The sequence below is a fragment of the Pristiophorus japonicus genome, chromosome 10 (genome assembly GCF_044704955.1).
Source record: "Pristiophorus japonicus isolate sPriJap1 chromosome 10, sPriJap1.hap1, whole genome shotgun sequence".
Lineage (NCBI taxonomy): Eukaryota > Metazoa > Chordata > Chondrichthyes > Pristiophoridae > Pristiophorus > Pristiophorus japonicus.
The window spans coordinates 33,878,470-33,892,625 of record NC_091986.1 but is presented as its reverse complement, the minus strand read 5'-3'; positions in this window follow the sequence as shown (position 1 = coordinate 33,892,625).

The following is a 14,156-nucleotide window of genomic DNA, read 5'->3' as shown; positions in this document are numbered from 1 at the left end:
GAATTGAGAGAGGTGGTATGCTGTCATACTAAACAACAGTCTTGCTATAGGTTTTGCACCAACACTTACTGTATTGATAAATTACAGTTCTTTACATTTAGCCAGGCCACAAAAATCTGAACACAACATGGGTTTACAGGGAAAAGGTGTGGGTGTGTGTGTATGTGAGAAATCATGCACAAAATTAACTCAGGAGAAAGTTCTTTACTCAAGTGAGTGGTGAGATTTAGAAACTCGCTGCCACAGGGAGTGCTTGTGGCGAACTGCATAGGTGCATTTAAGGGGAAGCTAGGTCAGTACATGAGGGAGAAAGGAATACAAGGTTATGCTGATGGGGTGAGATGGAGTAAGGTGGGAGGAGTCTCCTGTGAAGCATAAACACTGACATGGACCTGTTGGATTGAATGGTCTGTTTCTGTGCTGGAAAAAGTAAAAGTGACATTGTAAGGGGGTAAAAGTTTAAAAGTATACTTAAAAACGAAATAAGGATATGGAAAGAATCAGTATGGAAAGAATCAGGTTAAAGGGCGTAGCTTGTGCTTGTGTGCTCATCGTTAAAACTGCAGAACAACAAAATTCCAATAGACTGAGGTAAGCACCTCATGAGCTGAACAGATAAGATGAAGATGCTGTGGAACAAACCATTCAGCAGCTCTTCTGATAAGGGTCAACGAATCAATGCAGCTCCGCTAAAAAGCTGTAGGCAAACCCGTGGCCATAGAAGGCTTTGCATGAGGGTCGCACACCTCGGCAAATGTATAACTGTGTGTGGAGCCATTACTCGGGGAAGGTCCTTTCTTTGGCAACTAAGACTGAGATGCTTCCCTGCATATGCTTGAATAAAGATTGTAAAAGTGAATCCAAGGTTTTATCTGTTTGATTCCACGGTTGTTATAAGGGCAGGTGTCAATTCCTTATTTCAGGGATCTACCCTGAAGAAGAGAAGCCTTCTTTTACCCCAATAATTGGCATTACGAACAGGATACAGACTCTCCGACCTAGACGATGTGGAAGCTATTGGAATGAGTACCTTTTAAATACCACCTACAAGTTAGAACTGAAATATCATGAAGGGGGAAGGAGGTAATATGTATAAAGAACTAAGTTATAGCGAACCACGGAAGGACAGAAACCAAGGGATAAGAACGAATTAGGTTATGAGTAGGTCCTGAAGCGCGGCGGGCGAAATGGAGGTAATACTAATGAATCAGTATTAACCTTGCACAGCGCATACAAGAGGGAGTACAAAAGTAACCTACTGGGAAGGTGTGATGACCCCAGCGATCTTAGTAAAATGGCCAACAGGAAAGAATGGGGACCAGAGGGGTCTCTGGTATATATGCGAGCAGAGAAGAATGTGAAACTAATCAAAGAGAAAGTTACAAGTTAATACCGACACTTAAGCTGCCGAGGTAAAATATTTATTGATTGAAAGGATGTTGTTTAAAAGTTTCAGCTTTTATGAAAGTATGTGTGTTTGTGTGAAAGTTTTCTTGACTGTGGAGTATTTGAGGTGGGAGTTAATGAATTTTTCATTTGTTATTTGAACGTTTAAAAAGCACTGTCTTCTTTAGTGTCACTTTTTTTAAAGAGCCTGCATAAATATCTCAGAGCTACAAACTAAGGGAAGCTCTGCCCTCTTTTTCCATTTGTGTAGAATATTTGTTAAATACAAAACTAACGTTTCTCTAGTTATATTCAGTATTTTTACAGTAATCTGAAAAGGCATGTGAAGAAAGAAGAATATGAAAAGTGACATAATTTACTGTGTGCTATTTTGTTTTATTTTATCGGCTCTGTATTGTGTTTAGTTAATAACATATTGGCTATGAGAAAAAAGATGTTGATAATGATTTTTGCTGGGAAAAATAAAAGTTGCTGTTTGGTTGTTTGGAACATTTTATTTTAAATTACGTGTGAGTTTTTAGTTCAGTAACAGAGATTTAAGATTTGGGTTTGGAAACCTTTTTAAAATGGATGATACTGGACAGTTTGGAAATAATGCTAGAAAGTTTAGAGGCAATCTAAAATGCGGTATTCTCTGATGAGAGACAGTCGTGCTCGAGATGAATTCTGAGCACGTCTCTCATATTAGGGAAAGTTTTTTTAAAAAGTAATGATATCATGCCTTCTAACAAGCCTGCAAAGGAGTTAACCCTTTCTGCTAACAGATGTGTTTTTTGGTTCATCAAACAACAAGATGAAATTTTAAAGATATTGGGCATTATTAATTTAAATTTCTTAATTGAAAGTGAATATTTTCCCATATGCCAGAAGGAAAATAAACTGTAATAGTTATAAAGAATTTAAAAAAATGTATAATAATGGGGACCAAGTTAGAACATTTGATCTATGTTTTCTGTCTTTAATATTTAATAATTTTGGACAGTAAAGCTCCTCCAGGTATCAGGAATGAGATATGAATTGTAATTAATGGGATGTGTAAAATGGAGAGAGTAAGTAAACATGCTTAAGGTACAGGGAGAAGCTACTCCACAGGAAAAGGAGGGGTGGAAGCAGAGAGGAGCCTAGCAAGGGACAGACGGGACATGGAGGAAAGATAGGAATGTGATAGCCCTAGAGTGCATCCAGGAAAGCCTATTGAGCATTTACCATGGGTATGTCCATACAGGTAGTACCAACATGATAAATTCGATGTCCCGATATTGGTGGTGGAAGGGTATGGGTGGAGATGTAGAAAACCATTGTAGAAAGTGCGTGACATGCGCGAAGTACAATCCAGGGGGGAAAATAAAGTTCAGGATAGGACATCAACCCCGACCTGGGAAAACCTACAGATAGATTTTATTGGACCGCTACCCAGCCACAAAGGGAACACATACTGCTTCGTTATAATAGATCAATTTGCGAAGTGGGTAAAAGCTTTCGCCACTAGGAATTGCTCAGCCGAAACTGTGGTCAGAATCTTAGCGGAGGAAATAACACCCCGATGGGGAATGCAGCTACAGTTGGACTCAAGTCAAGGCACACACTTTACAGGGAAGGTGATGAAACAGGCCTGCGCTTTATTAGACAGAAACCAGCATTTCCAATACCTTCCCGGGTCTGTAAGAACTCCATATGGACTCGAGGAGGCCGAAATTTCAAGGACATTATTTTTTTACAGGATTCTGGTACTCGTGGAAACAACATGGGGTAATTCCTCCTTATATCGAGAACAACCGGCTGAGGGGCAGCAAGGACTGTATTACAGGGACTCCGACGACATTAGTTGTGATAAAGAACCAGGAGCACTGACGGTGACAGTCGGAGCAACAGTGGACTTAAATTGCAATGTTGGACTAACGAGCATAAGACAACATAGCGGGGCGTAGCATTGACAATGGGGATGGACCAGTAATAAGGGAATAACACTTAGGGTGAATAAGACTGCAGTGTGTTTTGTACTAAAGGGGGGACAAGGAGCCTGCACCCAGGAAAGAGGGGTGCAGATAAGGCATGCCAATTTTCACTCAATTCTCTGAATACCCTAGTAAGGGGAGGGCGAGTGGAAAATGTGCCAGCCCTCCCAGTGTGCAGATGCCTATGAATGGTATTGGAGGGTCAGTCCCCGAGATAAACCCACCACCATGGCCCCATCAACCACTCGAGCAACAGCGAACATTACCAAGGCCCCGACCACCACACCCCCCAGTGCCATCAACGTGTCCAACTGTGAACACTGGATGGAGCAAAAAGGGGATTGGTAATAAACCAAACCAAGGATAAGATTCACTTTTACGATCTTTATTCAAGCATATGCAGGGAAAGCATCTGTCTTAGCCACCTAAGAAAGGATCTTCCCCGAGTAATAGTTCTACACACAGTTACACATTTTCCGAGTTGTGCGACCCTCATGCAAAGCCTTTTTATGACCACTGGTTGGCCTACAGCTTAATCAGCGGAGCTACATTGATTCGTTGACCCTTATCAGAAGAGCTGCTGAATGGTTTGTTCCACAGCAACTTCATCTTATCTGTTCAGCTCATGAGGTGCTTATCTCAGTCTATTGCAATGTTGTTGTTCTGCAGATTTAAAGATAAGCACACAAGCATGAGCTACACCCTTTAATGTGATTCTTTCCATACTGATTCTTTCCATACCCTTATTTTATTTTTAAATATACTTTTACATTTTTACAATCCCCCCTTATGGCCCTTGGCTATATGCCTAATCCAGGCCATTTCCCAGTTAATTCCTCGTGGGTGAGGCCCAGGTTTGTCCCTTCGTTTAGGCAACTCTACTTCCCGAACTGCAGAACCCATCTGTTGGCTTTCCCATCAAGGTTATACAAGATAAGTTCTTTCTGCCGGACTGTCTATATTCCCTTTATCCAATGTTTTGGCTATTGCTCGTGCTATGACATACCTCTTATGTCGGTTACATTTCTGACAGGTTAACAACAGCAAGATTACCAATACTACGCCTTGCACAACAACCAGTACGTGTGATATGATCCATATCTACAGATGTACTAGCACATTGAGTCCAGCATTCCAAAACTTCATGTACCAAGGCTGACTACCCAACATCTCCTCAATGTCCTTTTGCAACTTGTCTATTTCTTCCATCAGAACTACATACTTCCACATTTGCCTCCAAATATCCTGCTCCAGTCGAGTTTATTCTTCATTTAGTTCGGGTATCAGTTTTCCTTGCGGCCATTATTTACGGAGGGGGGGGGGGGGTGTGGGGAGGGGCAGGGAGTAGGGGAGTGGAGGGGGAAGTGCTGAGCAGCTGCGAATCCCGGAAATGTGTGTAACGCAGAGGACCTGAAGAATTTAATGACAGGACCTGATTGGAATTTCTTTCTCCATTTCCCATTCGGCGGCCAGCCAGACTGAGAGCTTGTCTGACTGTTGGGTAGGAAGGCCGGTCACCAGAGAGCAGATAGGAGAGGAGAGGACAGGAGGAAGGGAGTGATTGGGGACGGGGGAAGATATTGCAGACACTTGCTGATGTCAGCAGCATCATCATCATCACGATGTGTCTCCATTGATATGTTTTTTTAAAGAAGGCTCCTTTATCTCTTAGATCATCATGTCTCAATTCCGGTGCTAATAGAATTTTCATTGCTTCATCTACACAGTAAAAGCAGCTTTCAAAGTGGCCACTTTCCACTATCCTGATAACTGCTTTGTAGAGATCATTAGCAATAGCAGCTGGCACCTCTGGGCTAAATACCATTAATGATCACTCCAAATGGTTACTATTTTGTAAACGCTCACTTTGAAAGTTGCTTCTGTTTTGTCGATTAAATGACAGGAAAATGAATTGATGCTGGCAACCAAATACAGTGAATCTCGGTTGTCACATATTGCTGAGGAGCTGAATTGTCGTGGAGTCAAACAGCCGATTATTTCATCCAATTACATCAATCGATTTCCTGGAATTTCCTACGGTGTTTCCACTCAGAGACACACCTAATCCGGGCGCAAAGCAAATACTTAACAGTTCACGGAAAATTGGGCATAAGTGATTTGCCGCGTAATTATGATACGCCCAAATCTCCTGGGTCGTCTATCTATTTCTCTGCCCGAACACATCTCGCCTCATAATAATGGCCTCGTCGCCAAGCTAGGGAGCCTTACATGTATATATCCTGCAATTGCGCTACCTCAGAGGATTTCTTCAAATTACAACCAGGTTTTCAGTCACACAGGCACCCATAGTCACTTGAAGAAGTTACTCTTGAATATAGGGGGTATGATTAAGAAGTTTGCAGATGATACTAAAATCGGCTGTATGGTTGATAATGAAGAAGAAAGCTGTAGACTGCAGGAAGATATCAGTGGACTGGTCAGATGGGCAGAACAGTGGCAAATGGAATTCAATCGGAGAAGTGTGAGGTAATACATTTGGGGAGGGCGAACAAGGCAAGAGAATACACAATAAAGGGTAGGAGACCGAGAAGTGTAGAGGAACAGAGGGACCTTGGAGTACATGTACACAGATCCCTGAAGGTAGCAGGACAGGTAGATAAGGTGGTTAAGAAGGCATTTGGGATACTTGCCCGAGGCATAGAATATAAGCACAGGGAGATTATGCTTGAATTGCATAAAACACTAGTTCGGCCACAGCTAGAATATTGCGTGCAGTTCTGGTCACCACATTACAGGAAAGATGTGATTACACTAAAAAGGTACAGAGCAGATGTATGAGGATGTTGCCTGGACTGGAGAATTTTTAGCTCTGAGGAAAGATTGGATAGGCTGGGGTTGTTTACTTTGCAACAGAGGAGGCTGAAGGGAAACCTAATTGAGGTGTATAAAATTATGAGGGGACAACATAGAGTGGATAGGAAGGACCTATTTCCCTTCGCAGAAGAGTCAACAACCAGGGACATAGATTTAAGATAATTGGCAGAAGGATTAAAGGGGAATTGAGGAGAACGTTTTTCACCCAGTGGGTGGTGAAGGTCTGGAATTCACTGCCTGAAAGGGTGGTAGAGGCAGAAACCCTCATAGTGTTTAAAAAGTACTTAGATGTGCACTTGAAGTGCCGTAACCTACAAAGCTATCGACCAAGAGCTGGAAGGTGGGATTAGGCTGGATAGCTCTTTGTCAGCTGGCACAGACACAATGGGCTGAATGACCTCCTCCTGTAAAGTTTGATAATTCTATGAAGATGCAAATCAGCTGCTCCAGGAAGCGTCAAAGCCGTTCTGATTCTGTTACGGTAGACAGCCATTTTAAATTACTTTTGATAAATAAGAATATCTCTTTTGCTGGCTGTACCACTGCTTGCCATTATCATGGGGTGGGGGAGGGGGAGGGTGGAGGAAGCAGAGGAAGAGAACCAGAGACAGAAGGCTTGAAGAGTGAAGCACAATAGGCAGAGATAGCACCCTACATGTTAGTCATGTTAGTACTCGGTCCAACATATGTACAGGCCTCAAGTGAGGTTCCAAGAGCTGTCTGAGGAGTTGACTGTGCGACTTGCCCCATGATGATTTCAAGCCCTCGGTCCATATGCAGCAGAGCCTTAACTCTAGAAGTGAAGGACACTACAGCCCTCAACTTGGCTCTGGATCCTTCCAGGCACCCACGGAGGGCCTGTGCAAGATTACTCAAGGGGCACCTACATTCAGCAGGTGACTGATACCCCTTTCCATAGTGCTGGAGAGTCCATCAGATGTGGAATGTCTGTGATGGAACAAGGGCAGAGGTCATTACATTTCTACAGGATCGCTGGCTTCCCAGTAGTACTGAGGGCGATCGATGGAACTTGCATGGCACTAAAGGTTCCCCCTCAGAACCCACAAAACCACAAAACAGTAAGGGGTTACACTCCCTCAATGTTCTGCTGGTAGGCGACTCCTGGCTGCACATCTTGAACTAGAATGCTCAGCACACGGGGGCCTGTCATGATGCATTCATACAAGTCGGCCATCGCACGCAAACTCAGGAACAGGCGATGGATCTGCGGTGCTCAGGCATGCCCCTTGCTGCCGTGGCTGATGAGACTTTTCACGTCACATGGACCGAAGCACAGGAGAGATACAATTGGCTACGTGCGTCCACCAGACAGGTGGTTGAGCCATTGAGAGCCGCTTCAGGCTCTTGGCCAGGTCTGGGGATTATCACTCCAATGCTGTCCAGAGAGCATAATGAGGACAGTCATGGTGCACTGTGGCCCTGGGCAATTTCACCATGACAGAAGGTTCTAGATCTTGATGTACGTGGGGGAGGAGCCAGTTGAAGCAGAAGATCATCCCCCTGCACCCCAAATTAAAGAGATGGCAAAAGAATAACTAGTGTCAGTGTCCTAGCACAGTTATGAGGATGGAGATGAATAAAGATTAGTTCTGCACACATTTCTGATCATAATGTCTTCCAACTGTAGTAAAAATGAGTCTTATTGTAACTTTAGCCGGTTCCTAATGATTTCAGAAAGTCTGTCGATTTCCCCCACTGACTCTAGAACAGATGTTGCTATGTGATGTTACAATCAGGATGGACTCAAGTGGCATTGCTAATAAGGCACACTGCAGTAGCTGGAAGATGTGAAAGATTTGTTTTCCTGCAGACAATGCCACATCTTAGAAGAGCAGTCAGATTTAGAAGATGATGCTGTATTGGATTAGAATGATAATCCTGGTCCATTGAGCTCGGCAGGCAACAGACAGTCAGTCTGATCCCTCGGAAGAGCGCACAGTATCAACTTGAAAGAATTGATTGCAGGGATGATCAGCAGTTGTAATGCCTTCACTTGCCAATGATTCTGTTGCTTGTAATATTATTTCTGAAGATGAAATGCTGTTTTGATCAATGTTTAAAAAAGTGCTGTCAGCAATTTCGCTAAGAACACAATCCATTCAAATACAGATTGTGCGCGTGTGTGTGTGAGTGAGTGTGTCCTCTGTGATGCACTTTGCGATGTTTCTATGTTAGAGCTGCTATATAAATGCAAGTTTTGTGCTATATAAATGTGTGTGTATGTGTGTGTGTAAAACTAATGACACACACTATGTCTTAATATTCATAGCATTCTAAAATAATGCATCCTCTGAATCATTGGCCAAACATGCCAAGGGAGATCCACTAGTATTAGACAAAAGTTTTGCGGAAAAATGATAAGGAGTTATAAATTAATTTTAAAGTATACAAACTTGTTTGATTATCCGAAACCTAATTGTAGTTTATTCACTCCTGACTATCCATAATTCCATCCATAACTAGATTCAGAATGAAGCAAATGGTCACTTTAATTGTGATTGACACGTGAGAGTGCCTCGAATATGCTTAAAAATTGCGAGCTGATGCACCTACAACTTGTCCACATATTACCTGCCCAATTAAAACCAGGAGAAGCTGGTCCCCGTCTGCCGAGTATGAGATCAGATTCATGTTATTGTTGCAGCAGAAATCGCTTTATAATCACATAGTAATTACAGGCGGCCAAGACTGTATTTCAAGAGTACAGCACACTTGAGTGCTCTTCTGTTATTTTATATTATATGCATGGTGCGGCACACATTTTATTTCATTTTCAAAAATCTCACTAAGAATATCTTATACTTTGATCTTTTACCAAAAGGAAACCTGCCTTTAGCTGCCCAGGCCCTAAGCTCTGGAACTCCCTCCCTAAACCTTTCCGCCTGTCTAGCTCTCTTTCCTCCTTTAAGACCCTCCTTAATACCTACCTCTTTGGCCAAGCACCTGAGTAACATCTCCTTATGTGGCTCGGTGTCAAATTTTGTCTGATAACACTCCTGTGAAGGGCCTTGGGATGTTAAACGTGCTATATGAATGCAAATTGTTGTTGTTGCTTATGGTTATTGTTACGTGCAGGAATGCGGGTGACACCCAATTTATGGGAAAAAAATTATCCTGGGGGTATTGCTGCATTATGTAACAGGAAGGAATAGCGTTGTAAACATACTTTTACAGCGTATCACTGATAGTTACCCCTGATTTAAAAGAAACAAGCAAGCCTGAATGGATTTTCTTTATGATCTTGCAAAGTGCTGCGCATATTAACAACTGCAGTTCCATGCTCACTTCCACATAAAAATAACAGTTTAAAAAGGAAGCGGACACAGTTAATTAAAATTAATACATATCTCCACTCTAAGATACTTAGAGAGTCTTTTAGACTGTTTCACGAACACGGTTGTTGCTTATTGGAGCATTACATTTTCAATAAGATGCATCTAAATACCTTTTTATACACTACAAGTGTTGGGACACAAACCGTTGAATACATTTTCCTAATTCAAAGGTTCTGCTATTTGCAGAATCTACTCACTTGCAGGGAATTAGCCTTCTTTGATTTGTTCTTCACTGGAACTATCTCAGATGAAGTTCCAAAATCAGTGGTCTGGATTTTCGCCTTGTTGCCACCTCTGTTCATGCACCGAAGAGGCGGTAATGGAGTTGGCAATGGTTTCTGGGCGGCCGGCCGGCCATCTCCTAGCGCCCCGCCGGGAAATTAGTTGCCAGTTTTGCGGGGGCGCAGAGTATAGAAACATAGATCATAGGTGCAGAAGTAGGTCAGTCGGCCCTTCGAGCCTGCACCACCATTCAATACGATCATGGCTGATCATTTTTGCATCTTTACTACCCCATTCCTGCTTTCTCTCCATACTCCTTGATCCCTTTAGCCATAAGGGCCACATCTAACTCCATTTTGAATATATCTAACGAATTGGCCTCAACAACTTTCTGTGGCAGAGAATTCCACAGGTTCACAATTCTCTGAGTGAAGACGTTTCTCCTCATCTCCGTCCTAAATGAATTACCCATTATCCTTAGACTATGTCCCCTGGTTCTAGACTTCCCCAACATCGGGAACATTCTTCCTGCATCTAACCTGTCCAATCCCATCATAATTTTATCTGTTTCTATGAGATCCCCTCTCATTCTTCTAAATTCCAGTGAATATAAGCCTAGTCGATCCAGTCTTTTTTCATATATCAGTCCTGCCATCCCGGGAATTAGTCTGGTGAACATTCGCTGCACTCCCTCAATAGCAAGAATGTCCTTCCTCAGATTAGGAGACCAAAACTGTACACAATATTCAAGGTGTGGCTTCATCAAGGCCCTGTACAACTGCAGTAAGGCCTCCCTACTCCTATACTCAAATCCTCTCGCTATGAAGGCCAACATGCCATTTGCCTTCTTTACCACCTGCTGTACCTGCATGTCAACTTTCAATGACTGATGTACCATGACACCCAGGTCTCGTTGCACCTCCCCTTTTCCTAACCTGTCACCATTCAGATCATATTCTGCCTTCCTGTTTTTGCCACCAAAGTGGATAGCCTCACATTTATCTACATTATACTGCATTTGCTCACTCACCTAACCTGTCCAAGTCACTCTGCAGCCTCTTAGCATCCTTCTCACAGCTCACACTGCCACCCAGCTTAGTGTCAACTGCAAATTTGGAAATATTACATTCAATTCATTCGTCTAAATCATTGATGTATATTGTAAATAGCTGGGGTCCCAGCACTGAACCGTACGGTACTCCACTAGTCCCTGACTGCTATCCTGAAAAGGACCCGTTTATTCCTACTCTTTGCTTCCTGTCTGCCAACCAGTTCTCTATCCATGTCAATACATTACCTCCAATACCATGAGCTTTAATTTTGCACACTAATCTCTTGTGTGGGACCTTGTCAAAAGAATTTTGAAAGTCCAAATACACCACATCCACTGGCTCTCCCTTGTCCACTTTACTAGTTGCATCCTCAGAAAATTTTAGAAGACTCGTCAAGCATGATTTCCCTTTCATAAATCCATGCTGACTTGGACCGATCCCGTCACTGCTTTCCAAATGCACTGCTATTATATCTTTATTAATTGATTCCAACATTTTCCCCATTACCGATGTCAAACTAACCGGTGTGTAATTCCTTGTTTTCTCTCTCCCTCCTTTTTTAAAAAGTGGGGTTAGCTGCCCTCCAATCCATAGGAACTGGTCCAGAGTCGATAGAATGTTGGAAAATGCATCCACTATTTCTAGGGCCACTTTCTTAAGTACTCTGGGATGCAGACTATCAGGCCTTGGGGATTTATCGGCCTTCAATCCCATCAATTTTCCTAACACAATTTCCTGACCAATAAGGATTTCCTTCAGTTCCTCCTTCTCACTAGACCCTCGGTCCCCTAGTATTTCCAGAAGGTTATTGGTGTCTTCTTTAGTGAAGACAGAACCAAAGTATTTGTTCAATGGGTCTGCCATTTCTTTGTTTCCCATTATAAATTCACCTGATTCTGACTGCAAGGGACCTACAGTTGTCTTCACTAATCTTTTTCTCTCCACATATTTATAGAAGGTTTTGCAGTCAGTTTTTATGTTCCCTACAAGCTTACTCATACTCTATTTTCCCCCTCCTAATTAAACCCTTTGTCCACCTCTGCTGAATTCTAAATTTCTCCCAGTCCTCAGGTTTTCGGCTTTTTCTGGCCAATTTATATGCCTCTTCCTTGGATTTAACACTATCCCTAATTTCCCTTGTTAGCCACGGTTGAGCCACCTTCCCCTTTTTATTTTTGCACCAGAGAGGGATATACAATTGTTGAAGTTCATCCATGTGATCTTTAAATGCCTGCCATTGCCTTTCCACCGTCAACCCTTTAAGTATCATTCGCCAGTCTATCCTAGCTAATTCACGTCTCATACCATCGAAGTTACCTTTCTTTAAAGTCAGGGCCCTTTATCTGAATTAACTGTGTCACTCTCCATCTTAATGAAGAATTCTACCATATTATGGTCACTCTTCCCCAAGGTGCCTCGCACGACAAGATTGCTAATTAATCCTCTCTCATTACACAACACCCAGTCTAGGATGACCAGCCCTCTGGTTGGTTCCTCGAGATATTGGTCAAGAAAACCATCCCTTATACACTCCAGGAAATCCTCCTCTGCCGTATTGCTACCAGTTTGGTTAGCCCAATCTATATGTAGATTAAAGTCATCCATGATAACTGCTGTACCTTTATTGCACACATCCCTAATTTCCTGTTTGATGCCATCCCCAACCTCACTACTACTGTTTGGTGGTCTGTACACAACTCGCACTAGCGTTTTCTGCCCTTTGGTGTTCCGCAGCTCTACCCATACAGATTCCACATCATCTAAGCTAATGTCCTTCCTTACTATTGCATTAATCTCCTCTTTAACCAGCAATGCTACCCCACTTCCTTTTCCTTTCTGTCTATCCTTCCTGAATATTGAATACCCCTGGATGTTGAGTTCTCAGCCTTGGTCACCCTGGAGCCATGTCTTTGTAATCCCAATTATAACATATTCGTTAACAGCTATCTGCGCAGTTAATTCATCCACCTTATTACGAATGCTCTTCGCATTGAGACACAGAGCCTTTGGACTTGTTTTTTTAACTCTCTTTGTCCTTTTAGAATTATGTTGTAATGTCACCCTTTTTCGCCTTTGATATCTCTGCCCTCCACTTTTCCTTATCTCCTTTCTACCTTTTGCTTCTGCCTCCATTTTACTTCCCTGTGTCTCCCTGTATAGATTCATATCCCTCTGCATATTACCGCCTGGGAGCGTCGAACCGGCGTGCAACGCCATCGGTTTCAACCGCGCAGTGGAATTTGTTGCGCTTACCCGTTAGTGCCCTGTAGCGCACCGTGGTGGGACCGTCCTTAAAACCAGATGGTCAGAGCTGTCCCGGTGGTGGTGCGTGAAGTAAGTAATGAATGAGATAAGTCTGATTGTTTTGTTTTATTTTTGCGATGTAGCTTATTGTGAGGTGTTTAAGGTACTGGGAATGGTTGTGTTTTTAGGTCCGATTTTTTTTTGCCACAGAATCCTCTCTTAGACTACTCCGAGACCGGCTCTTTAGCAACGGATTTTCAGTTGATCAGCCAGCCTTGCGCCCTAAAAGAGGTGTATAACATCTCCCTTAGTGCTTCGCTCGATACTCAGGGCCAAATTGATTAATTTTCCTGACTGAGCCGCAAACTGTCCCCGGGCGCAAACGTTACCATCCCACTGCCATTATCGCCCCAAAATAAGCAGAACCCCAGATCCAGCCCACTTGTGTTTTAAATATGTTGCTTGTCATCGAGTGAATTTCTTGATTGCACATGGTAATATCACTCTTCTCGGCAAGAATGGAGATGATTGGGTAATTCCCCCATCAATCATGTCTGGAAATCGCACTGCTCTAAATGACTGGGATTGATTTTACGCACATAATTTGTATCGTGTAATCGTTCTCCACTTACTGCATTTTTCTGGAGAAGTAGTACTGCTTTTATCGTGAGACTTTGCTGTAGTTTTTCTCATGAGTTCTGTTTGTTGCAGTTCATAGAGACTCTTTTAAAATAAACTGTAAATATACTTTGGGGCCATACTTTCCTCCTTTTTAAAGGACAGTACCGCCCTAAGAGGCGGTAACGTGGCGGTAAGGCCTTATTGACAGGGGGCAGGTGGAGGGTCTGACCCATCTGCAATTGCCCCCAGGCCGAGGGCGGCCCGCCTGTCACTCCAACCCCTTACAATCCGGCGGCAACCCCTTTTAAAGGAGAGGGCGCACCGCCACAGCCGCCATTTTGTTTTAATTGTCCTGAGTCGGCCCAACAATGATGGCCACTACTTCGGCCGGGCCACCAATAGGCAGCCTGGCACCCCCCTTGGGTGTCACGCTGCTGGCCGGGCCAAACCACTCTATGGTGGCA